At 36.4% G+C, this 15,609-nt stretch overlaps 1 long non-coding RNA gene across 1 annotated transcript in view; it reads right to left on the bottom strand.

Moving 5' to 3' along the window:
• LOC306669099 overlaps positions 1–13,779 on the bottom strand; it is a 56,457-nt gene extending 42,678 nt beyond the window's left edge. Inside the window, exon 1 of the long non-coding RNA XR_013766028.1 lies at positions 13,021–13,779. This is a non-coding gene — a long non-coding RNA (uncharacterized lncRNA). The remainder of the gene's footprint in view (positions 1–13,020) is intronic.
• Positions 13,780–15,609: the final 1,830 nt, after the last annotated feature.

Raw genomic sequence — 15,609 nt, 5'->3', positions numbered from 1 at the left:
ATAGGACAGGACTATTCACCTTGCTATAGACATTGCCAGTTTCTAAAGTGGCTTCTTTACTGGTATATACCTACATTCCATACGTGAATATGCAATCTGCTCCAAATTCTCATCAAAATTGGCATTTTCTCCCTTTTACTTTTAGCTATTTGGGAGTATGTAGTTGTATCATTTTATTTAAATTTTATTTGCATCATCATCCATGTGAAAAGACAAAAGACATACACAAATTAATACATCAAGAGATGATGAAATTAAAATTACCAATATAATTAAAAACAGAATATAAGCCTTAGAACCTATAAAAAATACAACAGCTACATCATCACTAATACAATCTTGATCACCAAATGAAGGAAAGCATGACCATATATCTAAAGTAAGACACAAAGTGCACATTCAATGTAGAAAAATATAGAAAAGTTAATAAGTAAACATACCTGGCAGATCAATTAGTACAAAAGAAATAAACTTACTATAAAAAATTAGGCTAAATTAGATTAAAAGCAATGCCTAATCACATTCTATACAAAATAAATAGGATTCAATTAGCAAAACAAATATTGAATTTCAAAGAATGGCAAAAACATAAGGAAATGCAAATTAAATGAAAACAAAGTCTGTAATATTATTACCAAATAAATTCCAATTCAAAGCAAAAATAGAGATTCAACTATCATTTTTTTTTTGCACAAAGTAAGATAACATCTAAATTAATTTTGAAAAAATCTCTAAGAAATTCAGGTGATACAGATAAAAATGAATCATGAAAAAGTCACAAGAATTTTTTAACTTATTTTAATCTGTGGAATTTAAAGTAGGTAAAAATAATTACTAACTAGCAGATCAAAATAAAATACTTCCTAATATTAGGGGACACACAGATGAGGATGGTAGGAACAGGAGGTTAAGAGAAAAATTCTATAAAATGGGCCCACTATACTGACCCCCACATGATGATTTCTTTGCCAAAAAGCCATTTACCAGCAGCCCTGCCTGGCTTAAGTGGACAGAATATGTTGCATTCCTCAGAAAACTACCTGTTATCTGCAATGAAATGCAGGCAGGAAATAACATTGATAAAAGGAACCCAAGTTAATTTGAAGGGAGAGCATTTGTGACTCTTTTCACAGACCAGATTCACAAGATAATGATAATTCCTCCTAGCCATAAAACTTGTAAAAAGTGATTGAGAATCCGATTAGAACTGCTCAGCATGGTCCAACAGAACCTAGAATTGTCATGGCAATAGATACTTGAGAGTCTGATGTCATCTACTGTCATTCAAAAGTCAAGAGGTGGACTTGGGCAGGACTCTCTGGAAACTTCTCTGTAATCTCCATTAGAACTAAAATGCACAGAAAAAGCTTTTTATTTTTTTAAATTTTTTTTTTTAATTTTTATTTATTTTTTATTGTAAACAAATGGGATACATATTGTTTCTGTTCGTACATGGAGTAACAGCATGCCATTTGCATATTCATATATTTACATAGAGTAATGATGTTTGATTCATTCCGTTATTTTTTTCCTCCTCCCCACCCCTCCCACCTCTCTTTTCCCTCTGTACAGTCCCTCCTTCCTCCATTCTTGCCCCCTCCCACCCCCCCATTACGTGTCCTCATCCGCTTATCAGTGAGATCATTCGTCTTTTGGATTTTTTAGATTGGCTTATTTCACTTAGCATGATATTCTCCAATTTCATCCATTTGCCTGCAAATGCCATAATTTCATTATTCTTTATGGCTGAGTAATATTCCATTGTATATATATATATGCCACAGTTTCTTTATCCATTCATCAATTGAAGGGCATCTAGGTTGGTTCCATAGTCTGCCTATTGTAAATTGAGCAGCTATGAACATTGATGTGGCTGTATCTCTGTAGTATGCTGATTTTAAGTCCTTTGGTTATAGGCCGAGGAGTGGGATAGCTGGGTCAAATGGTAGGTTCATTCCAAGTTTTCTAAGGAATCTCCATACTGTTTTCCAGAGTGGCTACACTAATTTGCAGCCCCATAAGCAATGTATGAGTGTACCTTTTTTCCCACATCCTCTCCAACACCTATTGTTGCTTGTATTCTTGATAATCGCCATTCGAATTGGGGTGAGATGGAATCTTAGTGTAGTTTTGATTTGCATTTCTCTTATTACTAAAGATGGTGAACATTTTTTCATATATCTGCTGATTACTTGTAGATCTTCTTCTGAGAAGTGTCTGTTCATTTCCTTAGCCCATTTGTTGATTGGATTATTTGTATTCTTGGTGTAGAGTTTTTTGAGTTCTTTATAGATTCTGGAAATTAGTGCTCCTATCTGAAGTATGAGTGGCAAAGATATTCTCCCACTCTGTAGGCTCTCTCTTCACATTACTGATAGTTTCCTTTGCTGAGAGAAAGCTTTTTAGTTTGAATCTATCCCAGTTTGTTGATTTTTGCTTTTATTTCTTGTGCTATGGGAGTCCTGTTAAGGAAGTCTGATCCTAAGCTGACATGTTGAAGATTTGGACCTACTTTTTCTTCTGTAAGATGCAGGGTCTCTGATCTGATTTCAAGGTCCTTGATCCATTGTGAGTTCAGTTTTGTGCAGGGTGAGAGATAGGGGTTTAGTTTCATTCTCTTGCATATGGATTTCCAGTTTTCCCAGCACCATTTGTTGAAGAGGCTATCTTTTCTCCATTGCATATTTTTGGCACCTTTGTCTAGTATAAGAAAATTGTATTTATTTGGGTTTGTGTCTGTGTCCTCTATTCTGTACCATTGATCTATCTGTCTATTTTGGTGCCAATACCATGCTGTTTTTGTTACTATTGCTTTGTAGTATACTTGAAGTTCTGGTATTGCGATACCCCCTGTTTCATTCTTCCTGTGAAGGATTACTTTAGCTATTCTGGGTTTCTTATTCTTCCAGATGAATTTCATGACTGCTTGCTCTATTTCTGTAAGGTATGTCATTGGGATTTTAATTGGAATTGCATTGAATCTGTATAGCACTTTTGGTAGTATGGCCATTTTGACAATATTAATTCTGCCTATCCAAGAACATGGGAGATCTTTCCATCTTCTAAGGTCTTCCTTAATTTCTTTCTTCAATGTTTTGTAGTTTTCATTGTAGAGATCTTTTACCTCTTTGGTTAGATGGATTTATTTTTTTTTTTATGCTATTGCAAATGAAATTGTTTTCCTCATTTCCCTTTCAGCTGTTTCGTCGGGTGCATATAAAAATGCTTTAGATTTATACGTGTTGATTTTATAGCCTGCTATTTTACTGAATTCATTGATGAGGTCTAGATGTTTTCTGGAGGAGGTTTTTGGATCCTCCAAATATAGAATCATATCATCCGCAAATAGTGACAGCTTAGGTTCCTCTTTTCCTATTCATATTTCTTTAATTTCCTTAGTCTGCCTAATTGCTCTGGCTAGAGTTTCGAGGACAATGTTGAATAGAAGTGGTGAAAGAGGACATCCCTGTCTTGTTCCCGTTTTTAAAGGAAAAGGTTTCAGTTTTTCTCCATTAAGAATGATGTTGGCCATGGGCTTAGCATAAATAGCCTTTACAATGTTCAAGTATGTTCCTACTATCCCTATTTTTTCTAGTGTTTTGAGCGTGAAAGGGTGTTGTATTTTGTGGAATGCTTTTTCTGCATCAATTGAAATAACCATATGATTCTTATCCTTAAGTCTATTGACATGATGGATTACGTTTATTGATTTACGAATGTTGAACCATCCTTGCATTCCAGGGATGAACCCCACTTGATTGTGGTGCACAGTTTTCTTAATATGTTTTTGGATATGATTTGCCAATATTTTGTTAAGGATCTTTGCATCTATCTTCATCAAGGATATTGGTCTAAAATTTTCTTTCCTTGATGTGTCTTTTCCTGGTTTGGGTATGAGGGTGATATTAGCTTCATAGAATGAGTTTGGTAGGGTAACCTCCTTTTCTATTTCCTGGAATAATTTGAGAAGTATTGGAATGAGTTCTTCTTTGAAGGTCTTGTAGAGCTCGGCTGAGAATCCATCTGGTTCTGGGCTTTTCTTGGATGGTAGATTTTTAATGGCTTCTTCTATTTCATTGCTTGATATTGATCTGTTTAAATCATGTATGTCCTCCTGGTTCAGTTTGGGAGGAGCATATGTCTCTAGAAATTTGTCAATATCTTCGGTACTTTCTATTTTGTTGGAATACAGATTTTCAAAGTAGCTTCTCATTATGTGCTGTATCTCAGTGGTGTCTGTCGTGATATTTCCTTTTGCATTATGTATTTTAGTAATTTGAGTTTTCTTTCTCCTTCTCTTTGTTAGTGTGGCTAAGGGTTTGTCTATTTTGTTTACTTTCTCAAAGAACAAACTTTTTGTTTTGTCAATATTTTAAATAGTTTCTTTTGTTTCAATTTCATTGATTTCAGCTCTGATTTTAATTATTTCCTGTCTTCTACTACTTTTGCTGTTATTCTGTTCTTCTTTTTCTAGGGCTTTGAGCTGTAATGTTAGGTCATTTAGTTGTTGACTTTTCATTCTTTTCTGCAATGCTCTCCATGCAATGAATTTTCCTCTTAGTACTGATTTCATAGTGTCCCAGAGATTTTGATATATTGTATTGTCATTCTCATTGACCTCTAAGAATTTTTTAATCTCCTCCCTGATGTTTTCTGTTATCGATGTTTCATTCAATAGCATATTATTTAGTCTCCAGGTGTTGGAGTAATTTCCCTTTTTTATTTTGTCATTGATTTCTACTCTCAGTCCATTACGATAGGATAGAACACAAGGCAGTATCTCTATTTTTTTGCATTTCCTAAGGGCTGCTTTGTGGCATAACATATGGTCTATTTTTGAGAAGGTTCCATGTGCTGCTGAAAAGAAAGTGTGTCCGCTCGTTGATGGATGGAATATTCTACATATGTCTATTAAGTCTAGGTTATTGATTGTGTTATTGAGTTCTATGGTTTCTTTGGTTGGATTTTGTTTGGAAGATCTATCTAGTGAGGACAGCGGTGCATTAAAGTCGCCCAGAATTATTGTGTTGTGGTCTATGTGATTCTTGAAATTGAGAAGGATTTGTTTGATGTACAGGGATGCACCATTGTTTGGGGCATAAATATTTACTATCATTATGTCTTCCTGATATATGGTTCCCTTAAGCAGTATGAAATGTCCTTCTTTATCCCTTCGGACTAACTTTGGCTTGAAGTCCACTTTATCTGATATAAGGATGGAAACCCCTGTTTTTTTACTGAGTCCATGTGCATGGTAGGTTTTTTCCCGTCCTTTCACCTTTAGTCTGTGGATGTCTTTTTCTATGAGATGAGTCTCTTGCAGGCAGCATATTGTTGGGTCTTTCTTTTTAATCCATTCTGCCAGTCCATGCTTTTGATTGAGGAGTTTAGGCCATTAATGTTCAGGATTATTATTGAGAAATGATTTGTATTCCCAGTCATTTGGCTTATTTTTGGTTTTTAAGTTGGCTTGGTTTCTCCTTTGAGTGGTTTTTCTCTAAGGTAGTTCCTCCCTTTGCTGAACTCCAGGTTGCTTTTCATTTCCTCCTCATGGAATATTTTGTTGAGAACATTCTGTAGTGCAGGCTTTCTATTTGTAAATTCTTTTAACTTTTGTTTATCATGGAAGGATTTAATTTCATCTTCAAATCTAGGTTAGTTTTGCTGGTTATAGGATTCTTGGTGGCAACCATGTTTCTTTCAGAGCTTGAAATACGTTGGTCCAGGCCCTTCTAGCTTTTAGAGTCTGGGGTGAGAAGTCTGCCTGCTATCCGTATTGGTCTCCCCCTATATGTAATCTCATGTTTTTCTCTCGCGGCCTTCAAAATCCTATCTTTATTTTGAATGTTAGGCATTTTCATTATAATGTTCCTTGGTGTGGATCTGTTGTGATTCTGTGCATTTGGAGTTCTGTAAGCCTCTTGTATTTGATTTTCCACTTCATTCTTCAGGTTTGGGAAATTTTTTGATATTATTTCATTGAATAGGTTGTTCATTCCTTTTATTTGTATCTCTGTGCCTTCCTCAATCCCAATAACTCTTAAATTTGGTCTTTTCATGATGTCTCATGTTCTTGGAGATTCTGTTCATGATTTCTTACCATCTTCTCTGTTTGGGCAACTTTATTTTCAAGATTAAATGTTTTGTCTTCGTTGTCTGAGGTTCTGTCTTCCAAGTGGTCTCGTCTGTTGGTGATGCTTTCCATTGAGTTTTTTATTTGGTTTATTGTCTCCTTCATTTCAAGGATTTCCGTTTGGTTGTTTTTTTTTTTTTTTTTTTTGAGAATCTCTATCTCTTTGTTGAAATGATCTTTTGCTTCCTGCAGGTTCTCTTTCAGCTTATTGGTATTATCATTCATTGCCTGCATTTGCTCTCTTATCTCATCCTTTGCTTCGTGAATCATCTTAATCATGTATAATCTGAGGTCCTTTTCTGACATTTCTTCTAACATACTGTCATTGGATTCTATTACTATAGAATCTAGATTTGTTTGGATCATTTTCTCCCCTCGTTTTTTCATGTTGTTCATGTATCTTCCCCTCTAGCAGAATTGGGGTATTGCAGATTTCCCCCTATAGGCTTATAGTGGCCCTATAGATTTCCAAAACCCTTTCTTTAAGAGAAGATCAATATTAGCAGTGCCCAAATCAGACACTATGCAATCCTAGACCAAATAGCCCCTATGAGGACAATAACAAAATTGTCATAATAAACAAAGTGAGTTCAAATATTATCCTCGGTATAACAAACAGGTTTGCAATAAGGTCTGCAGTTTCTAATGGAGGACAAAGAGGATGCAGAGGGATGTAGAATGTGGCTGTTAATGGGCTAAGAAAAGAATATACGGAAGTTCTAGAAAATAGAAAGGGTGAGAGTGTAATCAAAAGAAATCGAATGTTAGCATGCAAAAAAAGGAGAAAGAGACTCTGAGGGAATAGGTAAACAAAAGGAAAAGAGAGCAGAAAAGTAAAGAATAAAAAAACTTAATTTTTTTTTAAAAAAGGAGAAAAAAGAAAATCTACTGAATAGCAGTCATATACTAATGAAATCTCCCAGTGTTCAGTAGCCTGATGCATGAGAAGTACCTGACAATGAGCTTCAAGCCTCTAGCAGGCGTCTCAGGATGGGATTTGCCCCACCCAAAGATCGGAGCTACTTCCAGGATTATCCAAGATGGCTGCTCTGGCTTCCAAATGTGTTGGCAAACGGGGAGCTGCAGCTCAGGGGTGGACGTAGTCAGCTGGAAGTCCTGCAGACGGGATGTAGTTGGTCCGGCAGGGGTCCTGGAGGTCCAGTGTGTTTGGTGTGGTTGTGGGATCCTGGAGGCCCAGTGCAATCAGTCCGTCTGGGGTCCCGGTGGAAGGGCGCAGCCAGTTAGTCTGGGGGCCCTGGAAGCAGGGAGCAGTCAGTCGATGTGAGGGCCCCAGAGGCAGGGAGTGATCGGTTGGGCTGAGGAATCCTGGAGATGGGGCTCAGTCAGTCCGGCCAGGGGCCCTACAGGGCCTGGCTGTTGTCTCAACATGGCGGCAGCCACGTGTAATCAAACCTGCAGGTACTGTAACAGTGAACTTCCAGGCAGCAGGCAGCTGGTGCTCCACTGGCGGTTGGCGATCAGTTTGCTGAGTGTTGTCGGACGATCGGGAGGTGAACCTTGAACTTTGGGTGATGGATAGGGGTAAGGCAGGCGATGGACAGGAGAGAGGCAGGCAAACGGCAGATGATAGACGCCTGACAGTGAGCAATCTGCTCTCAAAAAAGGCGTTGATATGCTGGCAGACTGCAGGCCATCACAGCAGACAAATGGGTAAACACCAGGGGATCGATAAGCAGCAAAACCTGCCTCACTGAGAAACAGATATCCACTGCTTGAATCCGGCGTTATGGAGCAACATGGAACGCAGCTTCCCCCTAGTATGCCATCTTGGATCTCCCCGAGAAAAAGCTTTTTAGTTTGAGTCCATCCCAATTATTGATTCTTGCTTTGATTTCCTGTGCTTTGGGATTCTTGTTAAGGAAGTGTGATCCTAAGCCAACATGATGAAGATTCAAGCCTACTTTGTCTTCTATTTGGTGTAGGGTCTCTGGTCTAATTCTTAAGTCCTTGATCCATTTTGAGTTGAGTTTTGTGCAGGGTGAGAGATAGAGGTTTAATTTTGTTTTACTGCATATGGATTTCCAGTTTTTCATAATACCATTTATTGAACAGGCTATCTTTTCTCCATTGTATGTTTTTGGCTCTTTTGTCTAGTATGAGGTGACTATATTTGTGTGGGTTCATCTCTGTGTCTTCTATTCTATACCATTGGTCTGCCTGTGTATTTTGGTGCCAATATCATGCTGGTTTTTTTATTACTATTGTTCTGTAGTATAGTTTAAGGTCTGGTATTGTGTTACCTCAAACTCAAAAGCTTTTTCTCAGCAAAGGATACAATCAATAATGTGAAAGAGAGCCTTCAGAGTGGGAGAAAATCTTTTCCACATGCACTTCAGATAGAGCACTAATCTCTGAAATTTAAGAAGAACTAACAAAACTTTATACCAAAAATACAAAGAACCCAATAAATGGGCCAAGGAACTGGAAAGACACTTTACAGAAGAAGACCTACAGGTGATTAATAAATCTATGTTCAACAATTCTAGTAATTAGAGAAATGAAAATTAAAACAACTCTAAGATTTCATCTTACTCCAATTAGAATGACTATTATCAAGAACACAAACAATAGATGTTGGCGTGGATGTGGATGGAAAAGGCACACTTTTATATTGCTGGTGGAGTTGCAAATTGTGCAACCACTCTGGAAAGCAGTGTGGAGAATCCTCAGAAAACTTGGAATGGACCCACCTTTTGACCCAGTTATCCCACTCCTTGGTTTATACCCCAAGGATTTAAAATTAGCATACTACAGTAAAACAACCACATCAATGTTTATAGCTGTGCAATTCACAATAGCTAGATAGTGGAACCAACTTAGATGCCCTTCAACAGATGAATGGATAAAGAAACTGTGGAAATATATATATATTATATATATATATATATAATATATATATTCAATGGGATATTATTCAGCCATCAAGAAGAAGAATATTATGGCATTTGCAAATAAATGGATCGAATTGGAGAATATCATGCTAAGTGAAATAAGCCAATCCCAAGAAACCAAAGGCCGAATGTTTTCCCTGATAAGTGGAGGATGATATATAAGGGGGTGACGGGGGTGGGAAGTGAGAAAAGGATGGAGGAACTCTAGATTATGTAGAAGGAAATGAGAGGGAGGGGAGTATGAAAAGTGGTGGAATGAGACAGACATCATTACCCTATGTACATGTAAGATTAAACAAATAGTATGAATCTACATTGTGTACAATCATAGAAATGAAATGATGTACCCCATTTGTGTACAATGAATCAAAATGCAGTCTGTAAAAAATAAATAAATAAATAATAAATGATTTTAAAGAATTATTTCCCGATCAAAAAAAAAAAAAAAAACTGGAGTGCCAGAAAACTCAGTCTCCCCTTGAGATTATCCTCTTTCGCTTTTCCTATCCCTTCAATAAACTCATGTCTGTTCTCTGAGCCACAGTCTGAAATCTTTCTGACTTGATCACAGAACCAGCATTTGAAGGGGGGGGGGGGGGGGCTGCCTGAGTTTCTCAGAAGATCCCACATTGTAACACCACTGACAATTTTTTAGGGGGTGGGGTGGATACTGAGGATTGAACTCAGGGGCACTTGACCACTGAGCCCCTTTCCAGCCCTACTTTGTAATTTATCTAGAGAAGAGGTCTCACCAAGTTGCTTAGCGCCTTGCTTTTGCTGAGGCTGGCTCCATATCATCCTGCCTCAGACTCCAGAGCCACTGGGACTACAGGTGTGCACCACCACACCCTGCACTAATATTGATTTTTATCATAAAATTAATGTTACATTTTACCAAATGTCTTTCACATGTCTATTAAAATAACTAAGGGCTTTTTTCCCTTTTTAGTTTATTAATATAGTAAATCACATTTATTGATTTTTTTAATGTAACATCAAATCCCACTAGGTCTTGGTGCATTTTTCCTTTTTATACATTATTAGATTCTATACTGAAATTTTGTTCAGGGCTATTTTCTTCCATGATAATGAAACTGAAGTTTTGAGATGAGACTAGATTTTCCAATGTGTCTCTCAAATTTTAAGAGTAAAATCTATGGATAATCACAGAAAGGAAGAGCAAAAGGTAGAATTTATTTATGCAAGAAGAGTTAGAACTCCAGCCACATGAAGAGGGCCTGAGAGCAGGAAAATGCATTTTGGTGTGTTAGCTTAGGAGCTTATGTAGTCCTGTGCAGAGCATGAAGAAAAATCCACGTGAAACAGGCACTGAAAACAGCTCCAAGGCTTCCACCTTAGAGTTTTAATCCTTCTGTCTTCTGGGACAAAGGAGTTGTTCCTGCAAGCTGAACCTCACATTCTTCTGCATTTGAAATAGGCCTTGATGGTGCTCATCTAGGGTTACCTTCCTGGTGTGGCCTTTGCATTTGAACAAATCCTCAATTAGGGCCTATCATTTTTGATGGCTGACCATTGACTACTCTTATTCAACACTTAGGGATATTAATCTGTAGTTTTATTTTAAGAGACTCACTTTATTCTCATCTTCCCTCCTTCTCAAGGCCACATTTTGGTTAGTTTAATTATTAAACATTACTTTTAGTGTTACACATCTACATCCAAATGGCCAGAATTGATTACTTAACAGGAAAACAACCTGGTCCAGGTGAGAATCACAAGTCAGAACCTATGGAATAGGCTGTACACACCAACTTTCTAAAATACATTCGGGACTTAGATATGCTCCAAATTGGATCATGCTTTTAGTCTTATCTATGTATACTTAATTATTACATTTAAACTTTGTAAGTTGACTTAGGTGAATTACTCTCATAAAAATAAAAATAAAAATAAATAAGTGCCCTTGTAGTTTCTCCCACTGATACCAGTCTGGTGGAGATTGGGATCCAGTTTGTGTTCCAGAGAGTTTAAGAATAAGGACTCGAATGCTGAGGAACTGTGGCAAGCAAGTGTTATTTAAGAAAGTGATAGAGAACAGACTTCTCAAAGAGAAGGGGAACTTGGAGCTCAGAGCCCCTGGGAAGGGTGAGACTTGCCTTTCTTCTAGCCCTTAGAACTTCTGTTTCATTAATCATTGTCTTCCCTTCCTTCCCTGTATCTGTGCCTCTCATTGGTAAACAGTCATCACCCTCTTGGTTCCTATCATCCTTACCTATCATCCTTACCTATCATCCTGACTGTCTGGCCTGACCTTCCCCCTACCTCACCACCTTGGATTCACAAGCTCTGCTATTTTTCATGTTGTGGTGAGGCCAGGGGCAAAAGGACAATTAGCGTAGGTTATGAATGATTGGGTCAGAAAGATGGGGGCTGATTCAGGAGGAAATAAAATGCTGATACCTCCAGAGCCCTTCCCCCTCCTCCACCAGTTGCCAAGAATTGCTCTCCTGTTAATAAATGCCTTCTGGGCTGTTCCCCTCCTGCCTGTGCACCTGGGGCTTCTTTCCCACCCTTGGATCATTCCACCTTTTGGACCATCTTTTGATCACTAGTCATGAAGGCAGGATGGGAAGGAGAGAGCATAAGAGTAAAGGAAATACAAAATATATAAAAGGTACAGGACACCCCCACTTTTGGGGACACCTAGCTCTGGGATCCCTTCTCTTCAGAGAAGTCTATCTCTGTTCCATCCTTTAAATAAAACTTTCTTTCTATGCTTGCCTCAGTGTTTCTCAGGTATTCAGTCTTCACACCAGGGGGATGGGACTTGGCCCTGATTTTCATCTTCAACCATAAGGCATAAACTGATAAATAAATTAATTGTGCTGTTAAGAATGACAAGCTAAGAACTTATTGAATTAATCAGAAGAACATAGATGCATGGGCATAACAAATTCATATCAGAAAACTAGGTCCATCATCTTCTCAAACACACCAGACCACCAAATAATGAATTCCCCCACTTGAGAACCTTAAATGAAGAAGCAATCAAGACTGGACACAGCAGCACCTTAACCTGGTCACTTGTCCAGAGCCTTGCCCAGGAAAATCACCATAGAAATGAACCTCCAAATCTCTGTCCTCCTCAGGCTTAAGCAGAGTGAGGTTTCTCCTGCCAGTGATGATCACACAAGTCTCACTTCAAGCTGACACTCCATGCTAACACTATGAAACTGTTGCCATGCAGACCTTGGCCTATAATAAGTTCCTGTGCTTTGACAGGTCTGCACCCCAAACAAGCTCTTAAGTTGTTTCCTAATCTTATCTAACCCACCTACTGAAACTCTTTTTTTTTTTTTTTTTTTTTTTTTGGTGGTGCTGGGGATTGAACCCAGGGCAATGGGCACACAAGGCAAGCACTCTACCAACTGAGCTATATCCCCAGTCCATATGAAACTCTTTGCATTCATATCTGCTTTCTCTTTGCTCTCAGTTCAGCTTCCTGAATCCCTGTGGTTACCTTTTAAGTCTTTTCTTAATATGTATAAGTCTTTATATGTATATATGTGTGTATATATATATCCTCTGTGTGTGTATATATATACATATATCCTATATATGTAAAATATATATATTTATATATATCCTATGTATATGTGAATCTAGGATGTATATATTCAACATATATTTATATGTATAACTCCTATGTATATGTAAAGTGTATATATGTATATAAAGTATACATACATATGCAACACTCACATATATATATATTTGTAAAGCATGATGTGTGACTTGAGTTTTACAGATATTAGAAGTTAAGATTGGAATAAGAGAACCTGTGATTGCCTGGCTTATGACTACCAGGTGACCCGCAAATATTCAGTGAACTGCCACTGATGAAAGTGGTATGAGCTATGAATTTATTATTATTCAATAAATTCTGACATTGTGAAAAGACATGACACAGACCTGTTTCATCTATGTTAATGACATGGCACACTCATGACATACCTTTTATTGGATTATTGTCTGTATCTCGTAGAAAATTTTTACTATAAATTCATCAAATATTTTTTCTTGGTCACATCAATTCTTTTGTTGACTCCAACTATAAATATATAAGACCAATTAATCGCATGCAAATTATTGAACCTCTTTATTCTTACTAAATTTTTTTCTTTCTCTTATGTTTCCTTTTGGATAATTTCTATTTCTTCAACTTCACTAATCTTCTCTTTCTCTGCCTTACCTGCTATTAATTCCAAGACAGACATTGTGATTTCATCTCTGTTTAGTCTGAATTATTTTTTTATAATTTCCATGAATCCATTTAAATTTTTGAATATGTGAAATAGTTGTAAGAAGTGATTTCATGTCTTGATAATTTGTGTTTCAGTTTAGATTGGTTTATTTTTTCTTCTTGTTTTGGGTCCTATTTTCCTTCTTTTTTAAATCTGGTAATCTTTGATTAAATGATAGAATTTGTACAATTTTCCCAGTGTCATCCTGTATGTATTGTGTATACTTTCAATATTTTTGAGCTCTATTTTTGTAATTCAGTAAATTACTTAGCAACAGTTTAATCTTTTCAGATTCACTGGGAGATCCAGAGCAGCATTTTGTCTAATTATTCCTCATTACTAAGGTGAGAACCTTCAAGTACTCTACCACTGGCCTGTGAATTAAGAGGTTTTTCAGTCTGACTGGTGAGAATATCATTCTTTCTAGTCCTGTGTTCTCTGGAGACTGTACCTAACATTCTAAGGCAGTTTTTTCTTTAGTCTTGGTTATTTTCTACACATGCATGCTCATTTTTTTCCCCTTTGATCAATATTCAAAGGAAACCTCCAGATCTCTGCAGGGTGTCTCTGTGCAGGTTTCTCTTTTCTTGTATTCTGAATTGTGAAATTTGCCCTTCTTTTTCTTCTTGAGCTTTCGGCTTTGTCTCCTGAACTCAAGGATTCTGCTAAATTCTGTTCCTTCTCTACTTGTTGCACACTGGGGATTTTTTGAATTGTGGTGCTCATCTTCTTCCTTTCCCTTGTGTCAAGGATCTTTGTCTTCTGTTACCTAATATGCAGTGATAATAATTGAAATCATACAGAATATGTTTTCTGACAACTAAGGTGTTGTAGAAATAAGCACCAAAAATATGTGTAGAAAATTTCCAAGTGCTCAAAGATTTAATAACACACTCCCACATAGCCCATAGGTTAAGAAATTGTAAGAGAGAACAGAAAATGATCAACTGAATGACAGTGAAAATTCTGCATATCAAAGTTTAGCAGAAAAACTCTGAAAAGAATTTGGAAGGGAAATTACTAATATAAACACATATTGAAAAAAGATGTAAAATAATTGATCTAAGCTTCAACTTTGATAAGTTAGTTATTTTGAAATTATGGCACTACTGTAAATGGATGGAGCTGGAGAATATCATGCTAAGTGAAATAAGCCAAACCCAAAGAACCAAAGGCCGAATGTTTTCTCTGATATGTGAATGCTAATTCACAACAAGGGTTAGGGGATTAGGGAAGAATAGAGGTACTTTCAATAGTCAGAGGAGAGTGAAGGGAGGGCAGGGATTACGGGGAAAGGAGTGACAGAAGAATGAATTGAACATTATTGTATTATGTGTATATATGATTACATGATCTGTGTAACTCTCTACATCATGTACAATCAGAAGAAAGAAGCTACACTCCATCTATGTATGACGTGTCAAAATGCATTCTACTGTCATGTATAACTAACTAGAAAAAATTAAAAAAAGAAAAAATAATAATACCAATTATCACTATATACAACAATACCCCTTGTGAATGTAAATGCAAAAATCCTTAATGAAATATTAGCATAGAAAAAAAAAAGAAGCCAGACATTTTGCAAATTGTATCTAAAGCAGATGAAGGAAATAATAAAATAATGGCAAAAATAAATGAAATACAAGATAAAACAACAGAAAAATTAAAGTCAAAATCTGAGGTTTTTAAAAATAGAATAATAAAATTGAAATAGTCTTGGTAGAAATAATTAAGAAAAAAGGAATGGAAACCAATTATCAAAAGTAAAAGAAATGATATCCATATACAAATTGAAAGGAAAGGGAAATATGATAATTTGATGCCAAAATAATTCAACAACTTTGATGAAACAAATTCTTTGAAAGGTACAATATGCCAAATCAACCTAAGAAGAAAAAGAAAAATACAAAAAGCCCCATATTCACTACAGCTATTGCATTTGTAATTTAAAGGGAAACAAAACCTTTCCACAAAGAAAATTCTAAACCCAGATCATTTCATTATTGAATTCTATAAGTATTTAAGAAAGAGCTTATAATAATGATATGCAAAATATTTATAAATTAGAATGGGAGGCAAAAATATCAAACATGTTTTATGAGGCCATCCTAATACTGATACCCAAATTTGACAGTTTCCCCCCAAAATATATGGACCAGTATTTCTTATGAATATAAACACAGAGATCCTCCACAAAATATTAGGAAGATAATTTGAGAATGCATAGAAAAAGATAATACATAAGAACCCTGTGAGGTTTATATTGAGAATGCAAGACTGGTTTATATTTTTAAAA

Source organism: Sciurus vulgaris (assembly GCF_902686455.1).
Source record: "Sciurus vulgaris genome assembly, chromosome: 9".
Taxonomy (NCBI): Eukaryota; Metazoa; Chordata; class Mammalia; order Rodentia; family Sciuridae; genus Sciurus; species Sciurus vulgaris.
The sequence above is the reverse complement of the archived record's forward strand: the minus strand, read 5'-3'. Positions and strand labels throughout refer to the sequence as shown.